Source organism: Hyla sarda, chromosome 13 (genome assembly GCF_029499605.1).
Source record: "Hyla sarda isolate aHylSar1 chromosome 13, aHylSar1.hap1, whole genome shotgun sequence".
NCBI classification, from domain to species: domain Eukaryota; kingdom Metazoa; phylum Chordata; class Amphibia; order Anura; family Hylidae; genus Hyla; species Hyla sarda.
Window position 1 is genome coordinate 5,377,992 of NC_079201.1, and position 21,334 is coordinate 5,399,325.

The 21,334-nt window shown below is 41.7% G+C and overlaps 1 long non-coding RNA gene across 1 annotated transcript in view; it reads right to left on the reverse strand.

Moving 5' to 3' along the window:
- Positions 1 to 21,334, reverse strand: part of LOC130297609 (uncharacterized) — a 105,241-nt gene that overhangs the window by 19,703 nt on the left and 64,204 nt on the right. Inside the window, exon 3 of the long non-coding RNA XR_008849616.1 lies at positions 195 to 334. This is a non-coding gene — a long non-coding RNA (uncharacterized LOC130297609). The remainder of the gene's footprint in view (positions 1 to 194; positions 335 to 21,334) is intronic.

Sequence of the window (21,334 nt, forward strand, 5' to 3'; positions counted from 1 at the left end):
TACAGGTGTCTCGCACAATGAGGTGTATTTAGTCCGGGAGCTAATCCTTGTAGCAAAACCGGATTTTCATATCCAAGACATCATGGAATTTATAAAGTTTCAGGTTATCCTAGTAAAAAAAAAAAAAAAAGAAAAGCCGAAACTCTTCTAGTGAATCACAAACAGGTAGGACAGGTTGTGCAGGTGTCACTCACTCATTATCTGCTGGACGCGATCCAGGAGAAGACAGATACAATCCATGTAATGCTCACCGAGCCCTAGACATGGCTGTCAGCTCGTGGTAACTCCTTCTGCCGTAATGATAAGTGTCGGCTTTTACGGCTCTGGATTTTACCTGCCGTGGAAAGAAGTAATAATAATAATAATAGAATTTCTTTTTCAGTGATTTGCAATGAAAGATGATGATATGGTAAATTTAGAACAGTAAATTTGGCACACCTCCCCTTACATTGTGGGATGCATTCATATAGGGGTGTGCATTTTTTTCCAGTTGCTTCTTTATATTACTCTTCTCCTAAACTTGCTTTTAAAAAGTTGTAGGCTTTTGGCTATCTTTATTAGTTACAGGGAACTGAAACTCCCAAGAAATCAGTACTACAATTTACAAAATGCACTGCTTTCCTTTAGTTCTTGACAGTCCTCCCGCCCTGTCTACTCCCCTCACACAGCACTCCTGTCAAGCCCCCACCCAAAACTTCAGCAGAAATTTAATTTTACAGCAAACTATCACACAGTGAGGTTGCAGCACCTGCTGTTCTTATTCCCTGTCTGCTCCTCTGCCAGTGGCATTGTTCAACACAAGGCAGCATTCTGTATCCACACCCTATTCTTTCTAAATGACCCAAAAAAGATATACACTGCTCAAAAAAAAAAAAAAAAAAAAAAGACTGAGGGATGCCCCATGTGCTTATGCACAAAGAACACAAGGAGCCTCCAAGGAGGTGGCGGACATCAGGAGGCGCTGGACACACTCGGAGGGTAGAAACAACTTTAATCACCCATCATGCAACGCGTTTCACAGATTATCTGCTTCATCAGGCATGGTGCCTGATGAAGCAGATAATCTGTGAAACGCGTTGCATGATGGGTGATTAAAGTTGTTTCTACCCTCCGAGTGTGTCCAGCGCCTCCTGATGTCCGCCACCTCCTTGGAGGCTCCTTGTGTTCTTTGTGCATCTATCTGAAGGTGGACCGGCTGCCGGCATACTTACACACAAGTTTTTTTCCATTGTTACACTTGGCGAGTGTAACAATCTGGGTGAGCATTCTAATTACCTCTGTTCATCCTGGTTTTTAGTGGTAATGTGCTAGGTAGCGCCCTCTCTATTCCTTTGCTGTTTTTAGCCATGTGCTTATGGGCTTCTTACTATTTCTTCTATTGATCCCTATTACCCCCCCCCCCCCCCCAAATTTACACCTCAGTCTCCACCACCTATATACACTGCTCAAAAAAATAAAGTGAACACTTAAACAACACAATGTAACTCCAAGTCAATGACACTTCTGTAAAATCACACTGTCCACTCAGGAAGAACACTGATTGACAATCAATTTCACATGCTGTTGTGCAAATGGAACAGACAACAGGTGGAAATTATAGGCAATTAGCAAGACACCGCCAATACAGCAGTGGTTCTGCAGGTGGTAACCACAGACCACTTCTCAGTTCCTATGTTTCCTGGTTGATCTTTTGGTCACTTTTGAATGCTGGCGGTGCTTTCACTCTAGTGGTAGCATGAGACGGAGTCTACAACCCACACAAGTGGCTCAGGTAGTGCAGCTCATCCAGGATGGCACAACAATGCAAAGTGTGGCAAGAAGGTTTGCTGTGTCTGTCAGCGTGTTGTCCAGAGCATGGAGGCGCTACCAGGAGACATGCCAGTACATCAGGAGACATGGAGGAGACATGGAGGAGGGCAACAACCCAGCAGCAGGACTGCTACCTCCGCCTTTGTGCAAGGAGGAGCAGGAGCACTGCCAGAGCCCTGCAAAATGACCTCCAGCAGGCCACAAATGTGCATGTGTCCACTCAGCCCATCACCGTGCAGCACATTTGGCATTTGCCAGAGAACACCAAGATTAGCAAATTCGCCACTGGCACCCTGTGCTCTTCACAGATGAAAGCAGATGAGAACATGTGACAGACGTGATAGAGTCTGGAGACGCCATGGAGAACATTCTGCTACCTGTAACATCCTCCAGCATGACCGGTTTGGCGGTGGGTCAGTAATGGTGTGGGGTGGCATTTCTTTGGGGGCCACACAGCCCTCCATGTGCTTGCCAGAGGTAGCCTGACTGCCATTAGGTACCGAGATGAGATCCTCAGACCCCTTGTGAGACCATATGCTGGTGCGGTTGGCCTTGCGTTCCTTCCTAATACAAGACAATGCTAAACCTCATGTGGCTGGAGTGTGGCAGCAGTTCCTACAAGAGGAAGGCATTGATGCTATGGACTGGCCCGCCCGTTCCTGACCTGAATCCGATTGAGCACATCTGGAACGTATTTCTGGAACGTATTTCATACGATTAGTTCATTCATTCAGATCAAGAATGTGTTATCTCAGTGTTCCCTTTATTTTTTTGAGCAGTGTAGATGTATATTTGACAGGGTAATGGTAATGTAGGCTGTTGGGGCTGGTCAGAGGTGGTGACATCACTTAGGGGGTGGGGTTTGACCTCAGAGGCAAGATCCTGACATGCCTCCTAAAACAGCAGAGGATGATCTGTCATCTTCAAAGAGCAGGAGGAACTGGGGAGCTACTGAGACAACACCACACTGACAATGAGAGGACTATACAACTTCCTGTCTGTCAGGAGAAAGGGAGGAGCTGGAGAGCTGATGAGACAACACTCTGACAATGAGAAGACTACACAACTTCCTGTTGGGTACTTTAAGCAAAAACATGCTAATATCAGTACAATGCCTGATAAAACTATATTAGTAAGTTATATGTCTTGGGCTGATGAAGACTTGCGAACTTGAGTACTAAGTGATTATCCTTGTCCTTGTGATCAGCGGCCTGCATATCTGTTCAGAACATTTCTTTATAAATTTTATAACATATATTCAGATGAGTCATTATCACAGTTACAGCCGGGTGTGAAGTGAAGGGTCCTCTGCCTCTGCACCCGCTCCAGCTGTGGTTGTCATCTTACACAGTATGGTGGCAGGGCAGTCCCAGTGTCACATCCTTCATAACACTTTTATAACCCACACATTCTGAGCATACAGAACCTACATATACAGGAAACCTTTAATCTTCTGCTTTATACAGGAAAAATAATGCTCTTCACTTTGCATCTCGAGGGCTGCCATATACTGTGGTGCTGCACAGACAATGAGTCCAATGCAAACAGCGGTCTTTCAGTCATTGATGGTGCAAGGCAAACTCTAAAGTGATTGACCATACTCTAGCTCGACTTGATTATTGGCGTGTTCCTTATGACTCCCATCTTATGGAATTCCTACATCCATGAGGAATTGTGCCACTTGTCATCAATGGGAACCCATACCCATATTCCTGCTATCCAGGCCCCTGTCACTCTCAAATATCACTGCCTTAAATGCTTTGATGTGATCTTCTCTATAATCTGTGGGATGGGATCAACCAAAGGTTGAACCCACTTTCCCCCTAAAGTACCCATAATGTCAACAATGGCCAACGCTATGGTACCTCTGCCTTTGGGGCACTTAGATCTCACTGCCTTGACAAACCTTGATGGATCCATGAGAAATAGGGTTTGTGTCCTCCTGAACTGCAGTTCTATGCTCTTCTAAGATGCCCATGAAAGCGGCCTACGAAATTTTTTTTACGATATCTTCTTTCTGACCACTTTATATGGGAAGAAAAAGCTGTACAAACAACGGAATCTAGGATTAGGCCCCCCTTGTAGATATTTCCATCAGAAACGCGTTGCTTTCTGTTCTAATAAAACCACATTTAGACACTGAGAAGGGTCTACAGAGCTTTCTTTCCATCAGGACCAGCGCCACCAACGGCCCAACTTTGCTTTTTTCTTGTTACTTACACTGCTGGGACATCACCTTTGCTCCAGAGGACCGTGGCTGCAGACCTGAGACATCACCTAAGGCTATCACAGATGTTGTGCTCTCAGCACAACGAAAATAGGTGAGTGTTACAACTTAACTTGTTTTCATCTCACCTATAAACATCCTTCACTAGGGGCGCATATCCCTGTTTTTTTCTTCTACTTTTTCCCCTTGTAGATATTGTACTTATGCCCCTTCTTTTCTTAGATATAATTGCTGGACTTATTTCACCATTGCCCCCTGGGGCATCTTTTTCAAAATAGAGAAGTTCTTGAAAAGTTGTGTATGATGGGTCAGACAGGATGGGGGACAGAGGAGGATCCTGACCCTTTGATCACGGAGTGGAGATGTCCCCCCAGAGGTGCGCTCCTCCTGACTGCAGGACCCTTTTCCCCTCACATACAGGAATTCCACCTATTGTGCAGAGGTATTTTCCTGGCCCCCATCACAAGAGCCTGCTGTGTGTGCAGATTAAAGTCTTCCCCCTCTTCTCCTGACCCAGCACTCAGACAAGGTCTCTTTTCATCAGTTCTCTAACAGGATAGAAAAATCAATAACCGGCTGAATGGGGGAGCGGGATTAGAGGGATTCTTCACTCTGTTTTCCCACCACTTGGATTCTGACTGATTTCGGACTGTAGAAAATGATTTAACCCCTTTGTGAGAACTATAGAGAGTTGGGATATTAACGGAACCTTTCAGGTGCACAAGACTACTTAAAGGGGGCCCTTTTACTATTATTAGACCTGACCTATGATATGTTAATAGGAATGTGTGCAGAACTATACAGCTGCTTTGGGGGTCCAAGAGATGAGGGGGTCTCTATAATTTCTCCTCTCCTATCTGCTGCACGGGGTTCCTCTTTCCACAATCATGAGGAAAAAGCCAGAAGTTCGTGCCCCCTTTGGATGAAAGAGATACCATGGATCACCAGAGGGTGTGCTTATTTATATTTTTGCGTGTACCAGATTGAATCTCCCATTGGGTCCAATTTAAAGAAGTTAATCAGAATTAGAAAATACAGAGCTGATTTCTTCCAAAAACAGCACCGCCCCTGTTCTCAGGTTGTGTGCGGTATTACATCTTGTCTCCATTCACTTCAATAGAACTAAGCTGCAATACCACACACAACTTGAGAATTGGGTGGCGCAGAAAAAAACGCCAACATACATGCGGGCATGGCAGTTTTTCCATGTCTATAGAAAAGAAAAGCACCATAAATAAAATGCCAATGCCAGAGCATGCTGCCATATGTGGCCTACGAACGCCACAAAATCACCCAAAAATCGCCAAAAACAGCCCCTTCTACTTGGTGTACTTTACGCATATAGGCCACACCTCTTTTTACAGAGGTCACACCCCTTTGTCAAGTGTCAAACATTAAAAAATTACAAATATTGTACAAAATCATGTATGCAAATTTCTATTCTGAATATTGAGGACTGTATGATGGGTTTGGGGTGTGAACATTGATATCTAATTTGGGGTCTGCATTCTAATGTCTGAATTATGGTGTCTGGATATTGGAGTGTGGTGGCCCAGTACAGGAGTTGCACCCCTGTACCCTCGCTGTCCAGTCAGGCGGACTCTATTGCAGTATCCCCTGAGTCCCTCTTTAATTTATATAATGTAAATGGTTAATCTTGTGTTATCTACTATAATGTACTATAATGTATCTACTATAATGTCTTTATATTGTTATGTGCCTTTAAATACTGTTACCAAGTGTTGTAACCAAGGAAGGTATCAGGGATCACGTGACTAATAGGGTGACCTATGGGACCCCTCCATAGTCTCCCCTATATAAACCCTGGGAGGAGCTCATTCAGTTCTGAGGTCAGTGAAGTCAAGTCCTGAGAGAGTGTCTGGTGTCCTGAGGAGGCCCAAGGCCTACCACGCAGCAACGCCTCCACTAATCCAGTGCCCCACAGGTTAACGTCAAAAGCTGGTAAGCTACATACTGGGTGAAGTCAGTCTAGTCAAGATCAGTCTGTACCAAGTTAGCGTGGGCCTGCAGAAAATTGTCCAAATTCACTATAAGTCCCAGTGAGCTCTAGAGTCTCTGAAGTCACGGGCCGCATCCTTGGGCCTAACTGAGCTGTCAAGACTATTTCATCTGTCTACCTCAGTAAAGCTGCTGTTGTTGCGTAACTTGGCATCGGAGTCATTGTTTGTCCCGTGCTTAGCCCAGGATCCAGTGGCCATACCTTCGGGTGGTGTAGAGGTTAAACCACACCCTGGTGTCACAAACACAAGGGGTTAATGCCATCTGCCCCTAGGGTAATAACATATGCCCTCATCACACCCTCACCACAGGAGTATGGTGTTGGGTACAGTTGGGATCTGAGTATTGGAGTCTGGTCTGGGGTCCAAATTATGGGGTGTGGATTTTGGAGTCCAGTCTGAGATCTGATGACTTTGGTCTATTTGGGGTGTAGGCTGAAATCTTGACTATTGGGGTTTGGTCTGAGGTACGAATTCTGGGGTCTGGAAATTAAGGTTTAGTCTAGGGTGCGGTCTGAGATCTGAACATTGGGGTCTGATTGGGATCTGGAATACTTTTAGGTCTGGTTTGGATATTGTAGACTTGTCTAGGGTACGGTTCGAGATCTGAACACTGGGGTTTTGTCTGGGGTCTGAATGGGATGTGTAATACTTTTGGGTCTAGTCTGGGGTCTGAATGGGATGTGTAATACTTTTGGGTCTAGTCTGGGGTCTGAATGGGATGTGTAATACTTTTGGGTCTAGTCCGGGGTCTGAATGGGATGTGTAATACTTTTGGGTCTAGTCTGGGGTCTGAATGGGATGTGTAATACTTTTGGGTCTACTCTGGGGTCTGAATGGAATGTGTAATACTTTTGGGTCTGATATAGACAGGTTCTTTACAGTTCTTTGCAGTCCCTTATGGTGTAGGGGGCTTTCAGCAGTCATACAAATATCCATACAATACAATGCCTAAATGTAACTGCCAAACTGTACCCAAATCATAATACTAAATAATGTTTCTACACCCTTCACTGTATTGTGTCGCAACCACTATACACTGCAAAAATAATATACTGTACAGTAACTGAGTAGCAGTGCCCCTTAATAAATCCCGCCATACAATGCTGACCTAATAGAACATACATATAGTAATCTTATAATACTAGGTCCATCTCCACACAGCAGGGCCTGGGCCGGTCACCTCTGCTGGGGCACATAGGTCGGCTCCACCTGCTCTCCTCATTGACACCTGATGCCAAATCCTTCATCTGCAGATTGAGAACATTTTGTGTCCAACAAAAATGACAGATTTCACATTTTTTCCAAAAACCATAAAAATCTGTGAGCGATTTATCTCCTCGTATGACCTTTCCTCAGAAGAACGCTTCTGTAGACGCTTTGGTTTTATGCGGATTATAGGATTCTGCTCGCCGGCTTCTTATGTAACAGAGAATGACTCTGGCTGCTGCAGTAACACCCGGATACTTTTACAAGTAAAAAAAATTATAATAATAATAATTAGGTGGATGTGCAGTGCCTCCTGGTGTTTGGAGTCAGGAATTACATGTAAAAGTCTCATTTCTTTACAAAGCTCCAGTTTATTGGGCTGTTGTTTACATGGGAGGTGGTTTACACCACTTCAGCTGAACATCACCAGGCCTGGCCTAAATTGTAGAAGGCCACCTGGCACAAAAATGGCACAAAAAGGGTGTCAATTTTTTGTCACTGTTGTAAAAAATTTGCACTCTTTTGGCCATGCTCAATTGACACAAGTGCATGGCTTGTTACAGTGCAATCCAACACAGCTACATTCATGCGTTTCATTATTGTCGTGTGATCACCAGTGTATGACCAACTGAAAATTACAGTGCTTAATGTGTCAGAGGAAATGGTCTGTTCTGGGTCAGCTGACTTCCCGTGAACTACAGGATCACCTATCAGATCCCTCTCCTCCAGCTCTATCTGTATACTGCTGCTATCTCTATGGGATCAGGATATATAGTAGTTCACCTCCCTCCAGCTCTATCTGTATACTGCTGCTATCCCTATGGGATCAGGATATATAGTAGTTCTACACCTCCCCTCCAGCTCTATCTGTATACTGCTGCTGCTATCTCGAAGGGATCGGGATACATAGTAGTTATACACCTCCCCTCCAGCTCTATCTGTATACTGCTGCTACCTCTATGGGATCAGGATACATAGTAGTTATACACCTCCCCTCCAGCTATATCTGTATACTGCTGCTGCTATCTCTATGGGATCAGGATTTATAGAAGTGTTTCACCTCCTCTCCAGCTATAGCTGTATACTGCTGCTCTTATTTTTAAGGTATCAGGATATATAGTAGGTATACACCAGGTGATTAGGTTGGTTTTGTTAGGCGAGTTGCAGTAATCAGACTTCGCCCATTCTATCTGCAAAATCAAAGGATTCATGTACAATGTAGTCAGTCAACATTAGGAAATTATTTCAGTGATGGAATTGCAACTAATATGGGTGAAAAACCCTTATATTCAATAGCCGCCGTTTTTTTTGGAGAGAAAAGCCAGAGAAAAAGACGGTGCAAGCACTATTTTTTCTCCGGCTTTTCTTGATCCTAAAATAATGGGCTTCACACTATTGGAGACAGCTGGCAATGTGAACGTAGCCTAAGCAGAAAGCATACCCAAGAACCTCTACATTATTCTCGAATCGTCTATGCAGCACTATTTATGCAAGAAATTTTTTCCTGGAGTGCTTCTTAAAGGTAGTGTTGGGCGCGAATATTCACATTTTGAATTTTTATCGCGAATATGGCAAATTCGCGAATTAGCGAATATTGCGAATATACTCGCTATATATTCAAAATTGTGAATTTTGAATATATAGTGAGTATATTCGTAATAAAAATTTGAAATGCGAATATTCGCGCCCAACACTACCTTTAAGAAGCACTCCATATGCGATATTCGCATATGTGAATATTCGCATATTCCTTCTTTTCACTTGTGGGCCAATTAGAATGATGCAAATACACTTGTCAGAGGTTATCAACAACATCCCTAGCAACCAATAGTAAAGTTGCCCACCCCCTCACTGTTTTCTTCCTTGAATACGAGAATATGCCAATATAACGAACACGCGAAATTCACGAATATAGGACGAATATTCTTCTATATATTCGCAAAATATCGCAAAGTCGAATATGGCCAATGCCGTTCATCACTACTTAAAGGTTCATTGTCAGCTGCCTTTCCCTAGTTTTGGGCATGACAATGGATCAGGGGTGCAGGCTCTAGGTGCCACGGCTGTCTGAGAAGGCGCCCTACAGTAGTCCAAAAAACTGGGTGCTGCTTTCCTATTAACTCCCAGGCTGCAGAACCTCAATGATTCTAGTGGTCCACCGTCTGTACACAGCATTTCCTATAGTGGTGCAAATCTTCTCCAGTGCAAGTGATATAGGAGCTTATGCAGAATTGTGGATGTAATGTAACGCTCGATCGGTAGAGGTTAGGTATACTATGTTCTGGTTACTGACACGTACACTGCACCTGTTGTTTTCCTCCTTCCTGGGCCGATCATGCAGCTGACCTGCACATTATTCCTGACTTTTATAGGCTGTAATATCATTTCTCTGGGACCAGCACATTTTTTTGCTGTGTTGTTTTATTCTATCCCTTCTCATTTTGTCTGCGGCGGCCAAAAATAACAATGTCGTTCCACTTCTGTCTGCAAAGTTCTAATCTGGTTCCACCCTTTGGCTTCAAGACAAACCCACAAGTGTAAAGATCTCCAGGCTTACCCTGAAGGGCCCCGGGAATTACAGGGGTCATCATGAGACTCTTATTAGGCAACTGTGCTGAGATGGACAAACAGCACCGCGCCCGAATATAGAGACAGCAGGGGCAGGGGCTTATATACAGGGCACAGGCGCTGCCAGACATCCCAGGTCATTTAACTCCTTAGTAGATGAATATGCTACATATTTCACTCTTCTGATTCACTGATATAAAAAACTGTGATTAGTGCTGGGCGGTACACCGGTTCATACCGAATATCAATTTTTTTTCCCTGCACGATATGAATTTTCCCCCATACCACAATACCAGTTGGGCCCCTCCCCTCGAATGAATGAATTATCAGCCGCAGCGCGCTGTCCCCACATCGGGGAACTAAACATATGTGACCTGCGGGCGCTATTCTGCTTCTCTCCCCCCCCCCCCCGCATGAATTATCAGCCGAGCACTGCGCTGTCCCCCACATAGGGGAACTAATCATATGTCACCTCGTCCTCCTGTGAGTTGCGGGCCGCCAGCACTGGAAATCTGTATTGTACTACATATTCCTGTGCCCGGGCTGCAAAAATAAAAAATAAATAAACTTTAACTTACCTTCCTACGTTCCCCCGTTGCTCCGGTAACGGCCTCCGGCTGGTAACGTCACAGAGCCGTCAACCTTTCACCGGCCGCAGCAATGTCCTGCCTCGGTCAGTGATAGGCTGAGCGCACTGTCATGTATGAAGCTGGCCGTGAGACACATTTTTGGTCATACCGCCCTCATACATTACATTATTTATCCTATATTATACTCCAGAGCTGTACTCACTATTCTGCTGGTGGGGTCACTGTGTACATACATTACATTACTTATCCTGTACTGATCCTGAGTTATATCCTGTATTATACTCCAGAGCTGTACTCACTATTCTGCTGGTGAGGTCACTGTGTACATACATTACATTACTTGTCCTGTACTGATCCTGAGTTATATCCTGTATTATACACCAGAGTTGTACTCACTATTCTGCTGGTGAGATCACTGTGTACATACATTACACTACTTATCCTGTACTGATCCTGCGTTATATCCTGTATTATACTCCAGAGCTGTACTCACTATTCTGCTGGTGAGCTCACTGTGTACATACATTTTATTACTTATCCTGTACTAACAATTAGGACACAGAAGGAAACAATACATCAACCATGCACATAAATGTCACCGTTATATCCCCCTATACCCACATGATCTGAAAGGATTCACTTCTAAGGCTGTTGATATTCTGGATGTTGTCAGCAGTTTTCCCTCCAGAGCAGGATTATAAGATCTCAGATGACTGCTCCGCTTTAAAGAGCATCTGTACAAATCTCTCCTCCTGCTCCATGGATCTCTTTGAGCTTCATCTTATCAAAGAGTTCTGACATACACTGACTAATCGTCATGACACCTGCCAGACATGTCACCCGTTACCAGAGTGATAAATGCCCCGTGTGTCCTCTACCTCAACCATACATACATGTATTACATAATGATGACTTTTCATTAGGGAGCAGTATTATAATAGTTATATTCTTGTATATAGAAGGCAGTATTATAGTAGTTATATTCTTGTATATAGAAGGCAGTATTATAGTAGTTATATTATAGTATATAGGAGCAGTATTATAGTAGATATATTCTTGTATATAGGAGCAGTATTATAGTAGTTATATTCTTGTATATAGGAGCAGTATTATAGCAGTTATATTCTTGTATATAGAAGGCAGTATTATAGTAGTTATATTCTTGTATATAGAAGGCAGTATTATAGTAGTTATATTCTTGTATATAGGAGGCAGTATTATAGTAGTTATATTCTTGTATATAGGAGCAGGATTATAGTAGTTATATTATTGTATATAGGAGCAGGATTATAGTAGTTATATTCTTGTATATAGGAGCAGTATTATAGTAGTTATATTCTTGTATATAGGAGACAGTATTATAGTAGTTATATTCTGGTATATAGGGGGCAGTATTATAGTAGTTATATTCTTGTATATAGAAGGCAGTATTATAGTAGTTATATTCTTGTATATAGGAGCAGGATTATAGTAGTTATATTCTTGTATATAGGAGCAGTATTATAGCAGTTATATTCTTGTATATAGGAGCAGTATTGTAGTAGTTATATTCTTGTATATAGGAGCAGTATTGTAGTAGTTATATTCTTGTATATAGGAGCAGTATTGTAGTAGTTATATTCTTGTATATAGGAGCAGTATTATAGTAGTTATATTCTTGAATATAGGAGGCAGTATTATAGTAGTTATATTCTTGTATATATGAGCAGTATTATAGTAGTTATATTCTTGTATATAGGAGCAGTATTATAGTAGTTATATTCTTGTATATAGGAGCAGTATTATAGTAGTTATATTCTTGTATATAGGAGCAGTATTATAGTAGTTATATTTTTGTATATAGGAGCAGTATTATAGTAGTTATATTCTTGTATATAGGAACAGTATTATAGTAGTTATATTCTTGTATATAGGAGCAGTATTATAGTAGTTATATCAAAATGGAGAAGAAGAAAGTTAAAAGACCGCACTCACCCACTGTACTCGCTGGTGGATTGTGGATTTATTCAGAATGCAAAAAACAATTCCATCTGGTGGAGGACATGGAGGGGAAAAAAGAAGCCAAACGGACTAGTTACGTGCCAGCCGGCGCTTTCTCTGACTGGGCTTTCTCTATAGGAGCAGTATTATAGTAGTTATATTCTTGTATATAGGAGCAGTATTATAGTAGTTATATTCTTGTATATAGGAACAGTATTATAGTAGTTATATTCTTGTATATATAGGAGCAGTATTATAGTAGTTATATTCTTGTGTATAGGAGCAGTATTATAGTAGTTATATTCTTGTATATAGGAGCAGTATTATAGTAGTTATATTCCTGTATATAGGAGCAGTATTATAGTAGTTATATTCTTGTATATAGGAGCAGTATTATAGTAGTTATATTCTTGTATATAGGAACAGTATTATAGTAGTTATATTCTTGTATATTGGAGCAGTATTATAGTAGTTATATCAAAATGGAGAAGAAGAAAGTGAAAAGACCGCACTCACCCACTGTACTCGCTGGTGGATTGTGGATTTATTCAGAATGCAAAAAACAATTCCATCTGGTGGAGGACATGGAGGGGAAAAAAGAAGCCAAACGGACTAGTTTCGCGCCAGCCGGCGCTTTCTCTGACTGGGCTTTCTCTATAGGAGCAGTATTATAGTAGTTATCTTCTTGTATATAGGAGCAGTATTATAGTAGTTATATTCTTGTATATAGGAACAGTATTATAGTAGTTATATTCTTGTATATATAAGAGCAGTATTATAGTAGTTATATTCTTGTGTATAGGAGCAGTATTATAGTAGTTATATTCTTGTATATAGGAGCAGTATTATAATAGTTATATTCCTGTATATAGGAGCAGTTTTATAGTAGTTATATTCTTGTATATAGGAGCAGTATTATAGTAGTTATATTCTTGTATAAAGGAGCAGTATTATAGTAGTTATATTCTTGTATATAGGAGCAGTATTATAGTTGGTATATTCTTGTATATAGGAGCAGTATTATAGTAGTTATATTCTTGTATATAGGGGCAATATTATAGTAGTTATATTCTTGTATATAGGAGACATTATTATAGTAGTTATACTCTTGTATATAGGAGCAGTATTATAGTAGTTATATTCTTGTATACAGGGAGCAGTATTATAGTAGTCATATTCTTGTATATAGGGGGCAGTATTATAGTAGTTATATTCTTGTATATAGGAGCAGTATTATAGTAGTTATATTCTTGTATATAGGAGCAGTATTATAGTAGTTATATTCTTGTACATAGGAGCAGTATTATAGTAGGTATATTCTTGTATATAGGAGCACTATAGCAGATGGCCATCATGATCTACCAGTGGCCAGCTGTTTTTATGATAATAATGAAATAAAAGTTATATTTTAACAGGTGAGTGTCAATATACATTTTCTACAATTATTCTCATGATTAACTTTGTTTGCTCTAATATCGTGCACCCCTGCTCCCTTTTCTACTACTCCCAGCAGTGACATTATATATACTTTATAGTAGTTATATTCTTGTACATGGGAGCAGTGGTATAGTAATATAGTAGTTGGCCACATGGGGGCAATGGTTCACCAAATATTGGGATTATATCTGCCTTTACCTTGGTTATTGGTGTAACAGATCATATAAATCACTTAATATATTATAGATCAGATTATGGACAGAATACGGACTGATCAGCTAGCACGGGACCATCCTCCCAAAACCAACGCACGGCAGGTGTATGGCAGCACCGAATACAGGAACAAGAAAAGAAGATGCCAGCGAGGTATTGCGGATCCCAGGTTTATTGAGTGGATAAAAACAGGAACGGTAAACGGATTACGCGTTTCAGGCGTGTAACAGAACGCCCTTAGTCATACAAAGCAAGATAAAAAATGCCCAATTTATATAGGGGAAGTGATGTAGGAAAGGGAGGGACTCCCCATCCCACAAAACTTTAACCCCTACATAGATACAAGTGGGAAGGAAATTTACCAACTGTAAATTAAAAACCTTTTTTTTTATCATAATCAAAGCATAAAGATGTAACAATCCCCACATATGACATAATATAAAATTGAGTACAAATACAGCTATAGATATCCTACATAAAAGGAACATCAATGTATGTAGTGTAATGTATTCATACCAAAAAATATACATATAAAAAATAAGATAGAAATATGGGAGATGAATAAGAACAAGATAGCCTAAAGAGAAATGGTTACTATCCAATAAAATAGAATAAAACCATATAACTCAAGGGAAGGACAAGAGACATATTAATAATGTAAAAGAATGTCCTGTCTCTTGTTCAAACCTTTAGGCCAACTGGAATCTAAGATCATGATCCAGAAGACCTCCCGGGACAGAAGTTTCTTTCTGTGATCACCTCCTCGTAAAGGGGCAGTGACACGCTCAATGCCCTGTACATGCAGTGTAGACGATTCACCTGCATGTTTCTGGGCACAGTGAGAGGAAACAGCAGAAATGTGGCGTGAGTTAAAATGCAAAACATCAGATAAATGTTTCCTAATTCTCACTTTAAGAGGTGTCGACGTGCACCCCACGTACTGGGTTTTACATTCTCTGCATGAAATAAGATAAACGACAAAAGTCGTATTGCAGTTAATATATTGCTTAATCTTGTAGTCAGACCCAGTTGCGTAGGAGGTGAACATGTCTCCGACTTTCATCCTGGTACAACAGGTGCAGACAGAATGTCCGCATCTGTATGACCCTGGATGGCGAAGCCATGTGGTGGTGGCTTTGGGGGTACTCAAAAAAAGACAGGGGGACAGTAATTGTCCCAGAGTGGGGGCACGACGAGATATGCATTTATAGCCCCCTGTCATAGACATGGCGAATGCGGGATCAGAAAGAATAATAGGCATGAATCTATGTATGATCCCGCCGACGTCACGAAAGTCATTACTATATTGAGTACAGAACATGACCGGCTTGTTATGGGAATGAGAGAACGACTGATTTCTGCGTACTGAGTTAGATTCTCTAGGTTGAATAAGTTGAGATCTGTCTTTGTGGTATACTATATTAGTGGCCCGTTTTAAAGTCCAATCAGGAAAACCTCTGTTTTTCAGCCTGGTCGTCATGTCACTCCTTTCTCTGTCAAAATCCTCCATATGGGTACAATTCCTGCGGGCACGTATAGCCTCTCCTATGGGTAGATTCTTAATGGCATGGAATGGGTGACATGACGACGCATGTAAGGTGGAATTAACAGAGGTAGCCTTGCGAAATTTCCTAGAAATGATTTTGGATTGCACAGGGTCACCTATTAAGGTGAGATCCAAAAAGGACACCTCTCTATTGAATAGAGTGACTGTAAAGGACAAATTGTGTACATTAGAATTTAAATAAGAAATAAATGATTGTATATGTTGTTCATCTGATGTCCAAATAAAAATACAGTCATCAACATAACGACCATAGTGGGAGATGGATTCCTTAAAAGGATTATTGTCCGTAAAAAGGTATTTCATCTCCCACCAACTCATATACACATTCGCCAATGAGGGTGAGAATTTAGCCCCCATTGCAGCCCCCGTGGTCTGCAGGTAAAAAGTACGATCAAACATAAAGAAATTATGAGAAAGTAAATAGTCAATGACCTGAATAATGTACTCCTGCAGACCATGGGGGTATGGCGAGTATGTACACAAGAACCACTGCAAGGCAATCAGAGCCCTATCATGAGTGATCACAGAATATAAAGAGCAGACATCTGCCGTGATCCACCGGTAGGGCTCTGACCAGGTGACTTTGTCCATGGTATACAGTAAATGCTTAGTATCCTGGATGAATTCAGGTATAGTGGGTATAAGGGGCTGTAAGAGGCTATCAACCCAGGAAGGCAAGTTTTCATTCAATGACCCAATGCCTGCGACAATAGGTCGCATCGGGGGTGGAAATACATTTTTATGTATCTTCGGCAAAGAATGAAAAATTGCCATCACTGGGTGGGGAACAATGATAAAATCAGCCTCTTTCTGTGTAAGAATACCCCGGTTGACTCCGCTTCATATCAGTTCACATAAGATATTGCGGAAGGATGCGGTTGGGTTGTAGGACTAAGGCCTGTATGTAGATGTGTCAGAAAGTAATAACAAATTCAACTGATAATAAATTCCCTTGTCCAGCAACACAACCGCACCCCCTTTGTCTGCCTGTCGTACAATGAGATCCTCCATATCTCTAAATTCAGACAATGCAATTCTCTGTGATTTTTTAAGATTATAATGAACATTAGATTGTCTTGAAAGTTTAATCAATTCTCGCTCAACAGACTCTTGAAATAAATCCAATGAGGGGGTGTGGGACATCATGGGGTAAAAGGCAGCATTCCAAGTTTTAAAATCAGACTCAAAAGCCGTCGATGGCCCCACCTGTCTCATATTTTGCAATTCTGAAGAGACACACAGACCAGGAAAATTAAGACCCAAACTTTGTGATGCAAAAGTATCACTATATTGTGAATCATTGTTAGCATTATTTATCACACAATTTGCAGGAAAAGGATCAGATTATGTACAATAATATTATTGATTATAATATGCTTTGATTGTAGACTATATATATATATATATATATATATATATATATATATATATATTGCAGAGGTGCAGACATGAACTGTTATCTGTATCTGTCTAATATATAAAGTCTATATGAGCAAGAAAAACTAAAACTCCCGACATTATGAGTCTGGATCACAAATCAGGTTTATAGTTTAGACGTCAGTAAATTCCTGTTATTACACTTTATGGGCTTTATTCAGCTGTTGAGTGGGACCGCCATGGGACCCTCAAGCACAGACTATTTAGTTTGCATTGATGGCCAGGTCTTTCTGCTGAATGCGAAAAGTGTTCAATGGAGAATAAATAAACTTACAGAATATTAAAATGCCGGTCACTGGTGGAGGGGCTCTGTGGATAGTTGGGGTCTATTTTGGTCCCCATAGCTGTACTGCAAAACTGCTCAGGCAAGTTTAGATAGACAGACAGATAGATAAATAAATAAATAAAAAGATACAACATCCAAAAGACAGCGGCACTCCAATAGATTTAAAAAATGTGATTTAATCAAAAAACGTCAGGTGACATTTCGGCTGGCTCACCCAGCCATTTTCAAGCCTCCTGCAGTTTCTACCCCATAGTAATATATCTAAGTGTATTATGTATAAAGGACATTTAAGGACCTTTGAGTTAGTCACATGATAATGTGTTTTAACATGATGTGTTTGTTACCCAGAGAGCATAAGCTAACCAGGTGACCTAGAGCTTGACCTATGGGCTTCTGGCTCAGCCTACCTTTATAATAGGGGCAGCCATTACAAAGTCTCTCTTCTACCATCACTCCTGCTGAGATACAGTAAAGACCAGACTAGTGAGAGCTATTGTCCAGCACATCTGGAGGCCTCAAGCTTACCTACAGCCACATGCCAGTGAGTCAAGTCTTCAAGTCTTCTATATCTGCTGTCACTACCTACGTCAAGTCTATTATAGTCAGTGTGGCTGTCCTAAAGTCTGCCAAAGTCACTACAAGTCCCAGCAAGCTGCGAGGTCCTTCTGTGTTACTGGCCACCTCTCTGGAATACTGGCCTAGCTGTAAAGACTATTTCCATCTGTCTACCTCAGTAAAGCTACTGTTAACCCTTACCTGGTCTTGGACTATTATTGCCCTACCTAACCTTGGGATAGCGGTACTACCGTTCGAGTGGTTACCATGAAAACCACGCCCGCGTCACGAACATTTAGGGGTTAATAACACCTTGTCCCTGGGCTACAAAATCTGCCCCATACACCTCACCTTCACACCCCGAAACACCACAGATAGATATGAGATAGATAGATAAATAAATAGATATAGATATGAGGTAGATAGATTTAAGATAGATTTAGATATGAGATAGAAATAACTCTCGCTATTTAGTATTATTTCTCTCTATATCAGATTTTCCACCATCTCCTCCATGTTATCCGTTTTCCTCATGTTGCCTCGTGTTTTTCCAGCCCCCATTCCAGGACGTCATTGATCCATGAGAAATGATTGCTGACATTTATTAAGAGGATCCTGTGGTGTATCTCATCTTCATGTGGTGGTGTCAGCTGTGGTGTATCTCCTCTTCATGCAGTGGTGTTGGCTGTGGTGTATCTCATCTTCATGCAGTGGTGTTGGCTGTGGTGTATCTCATCTTCATGCAGTGGTGTTGGCTGTGGTGTATCTCATCTTCATGCAGTGGTGTTGGCTGTGGTGTATCTCATCTTCATGCGCTAGTGTTGGCTGTGCTGTATCTCATCTTCATGCGCTAGTGTTGGCTGTGGTGTATCTCATCTTCATGCAGTGGTGTTGGCTGTGGTGTATCTCACCTTCATGAGGTGGTGTCAGCTGGGGTGTATCTCTGCTTCATGTGGTGGTGTTGGCTGTGGTGTATCTTAGCTTTATTCGGTGGTGTCGGCTGTGGAGTATCTCATCTTCACGCAGTGGTGTTGGCTGTGGTGTATCTCAGCTTCATGTGGTGGTGTCGGCTGTGGTGTATCTCAGCTTCATGCGTAGGTGTCGGTTGTGGTGTATCTCAGCTTCATGCGCTGGTGTCGGTTGTGGTGTATCTCATCTTCGTGCGCTGATGTTGACTTTGGTATATCTCATCTTCGTGAGCTGGTGTTGACTGTGGTGTATGCCAGCTTCATGGAGTGGTGTCGGCTGTGGTGTATCTCAGCTTCATGCGCTGGTGTCGGTTGTGGTGTATCTCATCTTCATGCTGTGGTGTATCTCAGCTTCATGTAGTGGTGTCGGCTGCGGTGTATCTCAGCTTCATGCTGTATCCCAGTCATGTGGTGTAACTCAGTCCTGCACACACATTGCTCTTACACATCACTGTACATGGGTTGTTCTTTCTCCTTTTTTAGTTTTAGTCCCTGTCAGATGTTTCTACTTGTCACTATGCAGATATCCGGTGACCTCCTGACCTAGAGGCTCGGATAGCTGACGTATCACTATAGGACCTGACAGCAGCCTTAATGTACAATACTGACATTATATACTGTAGTGTGATCTCTGGGATTCGTGATCTTTTAGTGACCTCTAGTGGAAACATAAGGTATTTCTCTTTGCTGATGTACAGTCTGCTTCTCCCTGTTTCCTCCTCCTATAGTGATAGACCAGGCCCTGCTGACCGCAACTCACCTGATGTACCCCCAAGTAACTTTTTAGCCTTTTGTGATGGCTGCCAGTGGTGTAGCATGTTGGGGAAAATTATTTCCAGTATAATTGTGGTGTCTCAGGGTGTGAAGGTGAGGTGTATGGGGTAGATGTTGTAGCCCAGGGCAAGGTGTTATTAATCCATAATAAGGTAGACAGATGGAAATAGTCTTTACAGCTAGGCCAAGATCCCTGAGAGGTGGCCAGTAACACAGAAGGACCTCGCAGATTGCTGGGACTTGTAGGGACTATGACAGACTTTAGGACAGCCACACTGACTATAATAGATTTTACTGTAGGTAGTGACAGCAGACATAGATGACTTGACTTACTGACGTGGCTGTAGGTAGGCTTGAGGCCTCCAGATGTGATGGACACTAGCTCTGAGACGTCTGGTCTTTACTGTTCCTCAGCAGGAGTGATGAGAGAGATTGTAATTGCTGCCCCTCTTATATAGGGGGGCTGAGCCAGAAGCCCATATGTCAAGCTGCAGGTCACCTGGTTAGTTGGTGCTCTCTGGGTAACAAACACATCATGCGCACATATTATCATGTGACTAACACAAAGGTCTTTAAAGGTCCTTAATATATAACACACATAACACTACACATTACATATACTACTATGGGGGCGACACTGCAGGAGGGCCCCTAGTACACAGAGGGACTCAACTGTACGGGACTATATTCCATATTGGGACATCACAAACTCCCCCCCCCCCCTACTTAACAAGTCGCCCTCGACGAATGGTCCTGTAAGGCTTGAGGAGCGAAACGGCCTTGGGGCCGAATGCAGTCCTGGGGCATTGTAACCCAACTTCCATGTACCAGGCTGTTGTTTAACGAAAACTGACAATGCAATAGAGTCATTGTATAATTGTCCATACATGCTCTGGTAGACTGCATTTAACGGAGAATAACAATATACCTATGACTATGTTATAACATGACTTATGGACTATGACTATATATACTATGACATTTGACTATGCATAACAATACTTTATACAAGACAAGACAGGACATTGGGGGATTGGGTTGCCGGAGGCTCTCTGCCCAATAACTAGCCTACTGGGGTCCCTTGGCATTACACACTTCTCCCCAGAACACTAGTTATATTTAATGCTAGACATTTTTCTTATGCTAGACATTTTTGTAGATAACACTTGACATTCTGTTACCTTTGACTTTTATTACGTGCTTTTGTAAGTATCGTGAATACCTTCTGGCCAGTTAAGTATCCTCAGCACAAGGACACAAGAAAAATCAGAATTGACATTAGTGACATGACATTTGTGAGGACTGTGTGATTTTGAGTGTTACAGTCCCACTGTACATGACTTTTATGTGTTCTGATGACTATGTGTAGTACACGACTTTACCGTTTACTGTACATGATGCTGGTGATGGGGTGAAATGTTGCTTCTCCAGATTGGCTCAGGATAACCCCTGTAAGAAAACTACCAGACATCAAAGAAAATACTGTACAATATGACTTTTTGTGTACAACAACTTATATACATTTTATTAGGCCATAACAGTTATAAGGCAGGACCGTAAACATTTCAGTGCAAGACCGTAACCCTTTGTTTTTTTTTCTTGTACACATTAGCAACAAAAATGCTAACTTTGGAATATTTACACGACTGTCCATGTATTGCTCAGCAGTCCACATACACTATAGAGTTCATTAGCT